A 6,343-nucleotide genomic window follows, 5' to 3' on the forward strand; every position below is an offset into this window, starting at 1 on the left:
AGAAGTCGGCCCAAGCCAGCTAAAGCTACAAGGTTATCAAAAGTAATCCATAAAAAAGAGACCCAGCAAGGTCCAAATAAAATGGATTACTAGAAATAACTCAGAAAGGACCGACATGACAAAGTCGGCCAAAACAGCTACAAAAAGTTATGAAAAGTAATCCATAAAAAAAGACCTGCAAGGTCCAAATAAAATGGATTACTAGAAATAACTTAGAAGGGACCAAGACGAGGAAGTCGGCCCAAGTCAATTAAAGCGACAGAATTATAAAAAGTAAACCCAAGGGATTACTAAAAACAACTCAAGACGGTCTGATAAAAGGCGTGCGCTAGAAGGAACAAGTCGACCCAAAAAGCCATGACCTCACCAAAATCAACCTACAAGTGCTCTGTGGGAGTACTAAAAAGAACAAGTCAAACAGAATTAGCCGCAAAAGCCATTTCAACTAACACAGAAAGTAAAAAGGCCATCAAAAGAGGTCGGACAACAAGATTCCAACGCTTTAAAGATTCCTGAAAGTGCTAACAAAGCGGCAGACAAGCATATCACAAAGAAACTACTTTGTTTTTCTAAATAAAAGACTTAGGAGGCCACCCAAAAGTTGACCTCATGAGCTTAGGAAAATACTTTGTTTTTCTAAATAGAGTTGCTAAAGACACCATCAAGCATCTCCCATGAATATCTAGACACCACAACATTCTTTTTCCAACTTAGAGGAAAGGCAGGTTCATTGTTTGACTCCAAGAAAAATGGCCGAGCTCCTTCAACAGCTCGGACCTTAAAGTAATAATTCTTAAAGTCCCTAAAGGACTCATCATACATGGAAAAAACTTTCTTTCCCTGGGCGGATCGAAAAGAAACCCAAGAAGCTTTCTTTTTTGAAGAAATCCCAGGCTTAGTCAAAACAAAGAGATAAAGAAAGAGGGTTTGAGAAGGCTTAACATCTAGTTCTTGAAACAACAACTGAAAGATCTTAATAAATCCCCATGAGTTTGGATGAAGTTGGGATGGAGTTACATTACACGACCACAATAAATCGGTCTCGAAGGATGTAAAAGGGATGGTAATGTTCATTTGGCTAAAAAAGTAGTTGGAAGCATAAAAGAAGGGGCGCTCCCCCTAGGTCAGAGAAGGGAAGCAAACCCTCTCATCAGAGTCAGGCACTACCAACTCGGAGTTCTTCTCCTGATCCCTACTACTACAGATTCGGTGATGTTTTCTAAGCTCCATGCAGTACTCAGAATTAACTACTAAAACACACTGCAGGACGAGGGAGTCCAGCCAGTCAGACATTTCTTCGGGGACTTTGGAGGATGTCTCGACAATATTTTTGCGAGAAGACATGGTCAACTAGTCCTACAGCAAGAAAAAGAGAATGGATTACTAATAAAAGCAGCTCGGGCAAAATCAAAGAAATCAGCTCGGACAAATATGACTCAAGCATACAAACAATAAAAGGAAACCCCAAGACGCACACCAAGGTCCAGGGGCATCCTTTGTAGGCAGTAACAGAGTGAGGACTCAGAAAAATCTACAAGGCTACATCCCAACAATCTCTTAGCAAAGAAAATAACCCTCTTCCAAACAAGCGACACTACGAGAAGAAAGTCGCGAATCAAAAAGTCATAAAAAAATCGTTATCTTTTACAAATCTATCAGCAAAGGAAACTATCAACATCAAATGGAAATTATCAAAGGCATAACCTTTTTCAGAATCATGCAGTTCATATGCCTCAAAATCAAAGGATATAATCAGAAATAGTAAACGACATGCAAAAATCATAAAAACATCAAACATCAGTAAACACAAAAAGCATCATACAAATTCGAAGAAACTCCCAGGGCACACATTACAGTAATGATCAGATGCACGACAAACGCAGAAAAGATTCAAGTTTTCTAACATGAAACCAAGCAAGATCAAAACTTTTCAAGAATGAAATAGGGCAGAAAGAAAGAAAAAGAAAAAAGGACCAACCTATAAAGTAAGAAGGCGATGAGGATGAACGGCAAGCCCACACCAACGATCACTTCCAAAAGCAAGGAGAGAACGAAAACGTAAAAACTTGGGGGCAAGAGAACGAAGAGTCACAGACAAAACAGAAGAGTAAAAGAAACGGGGAAGTTACAGCAAGAAAAACAGAAAAGGGAAACTTTGGTGTAATTCAAAATGAACTAAAGAAAATGGGAGGCAAAAGAAACGGCGAAGGGAGAAGTTAATGGGCTATTAAAAACCCTCGCACGTTCCTAAAGTAGGAAACGCGCATTTTCAAAGATTAAAGGAGTGAGAAAAACGCTCCGTATTCAAATGGAAGCTCTACAAAAAAGGGATCAACAATGCTCAAGCTCGGCTTCTCCAGAAAAGGATCGAAGTACTAAACAAGGACTTGACCTCAAAAAGAAGACCATGCTCGAGCAGGGGCACTGTTCATGCCCTAGGTCGAGCTGTACGACCCGGGCTGATTGGCGACAAGTCGACCGACCTCTTCAGGTCCGAACTACCTGACCTCTTCTCAAAGAGTTTGGCCAAATCATCAAAAGAAGCCCAAAAAGGGCCCAAACAGAGAAACACGACCCAAATCCAAAGGCGACCCAAGCCTTGAGAGATAAGGGCGGTTCCCTTGAAGATAAGATGACTTCACTCAAAGATAGGATAAGATAACTATCTTATCTCCAGAAAGGTCACTCCACACCATTATAAATACACTGGAGCACCCATATATAACTCACACTCTGATTCTACAAAAAACCCGCTTAATACCCTTGCTAACTTAAGCATCGGAGTCCTTTGCAGGTACCACCACCCCCCGGTGACGAAGGATCAACACCACCCACAAGTCGGACACATCAGCACCGACCAACACAGAAGATCTCGTCCGAGATCGACCTACAGTTTCAGGTAACCCTCGGAACAGTTGCCTTGCTGTTAGGCGACGCGTACGCGTGTATGACGTGTATGCATGGATAGTGCGGCAGACAAGGGATGCGTACGCGTGACATGTGCCATGTGCAGAAATCGCAGAAGACACTGGGGCAATTTCTGGGCTATTTTTGGCCTAGTTTCAAGCCCGAAAAACACATAATAGAAGCTGCATAGTGGGGGAATCAAACATCCATTCATTCATACAACTTTCATTCACACAATTTTAGGTTTAGATGTATCTTCTAGAGAGAGAGGCTCTCTCTAGGTTTTAGGGTTCTTAGTTTTATTCCTTCTCAATTTCTGAATGATATCTTATTTCAATTTAGTTTCTCTTCTACTTTTATTTGTTTTAACTAGGGGTGTGCAAAAAAATTGGTTTGACTGAACTGAACTGAAACTGTTTTAAATAAACCAGTTTTTTTAAATAAAAAACTGAACTGAAACCATAGTTTTTTATAAAAACTAGTTTATTAAAAACCAGTTTTTATGGTTCAGTTTAGTTTTAAACCAAATCAAAACTGGTTTATTGACATCAGTAACTTCAAGTCTTCAATCTTCCAAATCAGAACTGGTTTGTAAAATCTGAAAAACTCAAAAACCCTAATCTCGCCGTTTCAACCTCCTCTCTCGTCTCTCCCCTTCTGCCGTCGCAACCAACCCACCGCTGCCACCGTCAGAGTCGCCGTCGTCGAACTATTCGCCGCCGTCGAACTATTCGCCCTCGGCCCTCACTTCACTCCACTCTCTGTCGGGTAGTAGGGGTGTTCCAGCGTCACTGTCCAGCCCTGCACGGCGCACGCCTTCCCTTCCGTTCGCAGCGCCACCGTCCAGTCCTCCCTCTACAGCTTCCACCGCCCGGATCCATCAAGGCGCCAGTCCCTTGCGCTGTCGCCGTCGTTTCTGTTCAGCCGTCTAGCCCCATCGCGGTCGCCATCTTCGCTCAGTTTCTGTCTCCTTGCTGTCGTCGGTTCCGTCGTACCCTGCATTTGGAATGGAGCTTTAAGTAATTTCTGTTTCCCTCTTCTAATTATTTGTTCTAATTTAATTTTTATATGATTAATTGTTCTTGGTGCTGTTCTAATTTCTGTTTCCCCTTCTAATTATTTTTGTTTCTGATTTTTGGATATTAAAATACAAAGAACTGAAAATGTTGCCTAATTTTACCTACCCATTTAATTTCCACTTGTCACGAATAACCCCTTTAAGAAGGTCAGGGTCTGCACAAGTTGGCTTGCCATTAACTTGATTATAAGAACACATGACACTTGCAACATTGCCCTAATGCCCCTTTGTTGTTGCTATTCTGATCATAATATATTCACTATTTTGTAGAACAAAATGTATTGCTTGTGAGTTAGATTTCTCAATTTAATTTTAGCATCTTGGTTTATTGAACTTGGTATTTTCTTAGTAGATATAATTTTAGCTCTTGTATGGTGTAGCTTGTTAGTATGTAGCTTATTAATTTCATACATAGGAGCTTGTTTTGCTTTATTGTTTGCGTTTCAAAACCTTAGTTAGATTGTTCTTTAACTGCATTATTAATATGGAGTTGGTTGATTGCTTTGATTAGTTGATGTAGTGCTGTTCGTTTATATTTTGGTGGCACTTTTGGAGAAGCTCATAACGATTTGTATAACTTAATGGCGCAGTTTAGATATTGTATTTGTTCCGTGGTTGAAATGATAACGTATTTTGAGCTTGAATGTGTGAATTTTTTCCTGTTTCCTATGAAGTAGAAGGATTTTGCAAGTATTTTGTGCTCATCATTTCATATTCTCCCTGTATAATCAGTACTTGTTCTTGTTGTGCTTTCATAATTAAAAAGTCTAAATAATTTTAGCGATTTCACCAAATACTATTTTCTGTAGCTTATGCTTATTTATTGAAGGTAACTTTTGCTTTGTATTACCAAACATAACTGCTATAGCTTTTGAAAAGTTAATCCCAACCGGTCACCTTAAATTTAAGTGGTTTTGTATTCAATTTCAAGACTCGGATATACATTTATTTAGATTTTACCTTCTTTATTCCTTTGTACCTTTTTAGGCAGATATGAGAATATGAGATACTATAATGGAGGAATGGGTTGTATTTTCTCATTTTCTGCTCTGTTTAGATGATTAATACTTTAGATGAACCCTTGATCTTTGTAGTTCAAACTTCAAAACCTCCAATTGTGATCATATAGCGACCTCTAATTCTCTTCAAACTTTCTTTATTAACTTTTCTCTGTTTGAATAAATTATTTAACTTCAATTATGAAATTTCCTGATTTTCTTTTTTAAAATAGTAATACTTGCTGTTTGCATTATTAGTTTACTCATACACTGAAGTGCTATACCTTATTTGGAACGTTAGTGTATACATGATGGAAATATGTACATGTAATGGAAACCTAATTGAATTTTGTGTTATGGATCTAGCATCATTGGTTAAAATTCCATTAAGGTTAAAAAATATATATATAGGGTATGTAATAACTACAAAATGAAAATGAATTTTATTATTAAATTGAGAATCTTATTATTAATTTTGTTCAACGGACAGGAATACATACAACAAATTTATTATTCAACACATTGGGCTGCCAAAGATGTCTGAGAGAGAGGAGCATTCAAATCCTGCTGTTTCTCCTGCTCATCCCTCATTACCTCCTCAACCAAGTGGATCTTCTGGGCGTAAGAATCGATCAGAGATATGGGAACATTTCATTCCAATCGAAGGGATAGAGAAGTATGCAATATGTAAAAACTGCAACGGTCAAATAAAATATGCGGGGGGAACAAGTGCTATGCGGCAACATTGGAAGCGATGTTTTGAATCGAACAACGAACAGAGCAAGAGACAAAGGATAGAAGGGGGAACAAGTGGTCTTATATCCTCACCGAGTGTTACAAAGTTTGACCAAGCAGTAACTCGAAGTATCCTTACTGAGATGTTTGTGACTGAAGAGCTACCTTTCCGATTTGTAGAAAGAAATGTGTTTCGAAGGCTCTTGCATAGCATGCAACCTAAGTTTAAAATCCCTTCGCGTACTACATTGGCCCGTGATATACTTTCTTTTAATGAAACAGAGAAAATGAAGTTACAAAGTTATCTCTCTCATCATTGTCAAAAAGTGTGCCTTACAACTGACACTTGGACGACATCGAGTCAAAATTTGACTTATATGTCTCTAACGGCACACTTTATTGATAATGATTGGAAGTTGCAAAAGAAGATATTGAATTTTTGTCGGGGTCATTCAGGAGAGGTACTTGGTAGAGCTATTGAAGGTTGTTTGGATGCTTGGAAATTGCATCAAGTTTTTACTGTAACGGTTGATAACGCAACTTCTAATGATGGTGCAATTTTATACTTGAAAAAGAGATTAAATGCATGGAATAGTCTTGTTTTAAAGGGGGACTATCTTCATAT

The sequence above is a fragment of the Arachis ipaensis genome, chromosome B02, assembly GCF_000816755.2.
Source record: "Arachis ipaensis cultivar K30076 chromosome B02, Araip1.1, whole genome shotgun sequence".
Classification (NCBI taxonomy): Eukaryota; Viridiplantae; Streptophyta; class Magnoliopsida; order Fabales; family Fabaceae; genus Arachis; species Arachis ipaensis.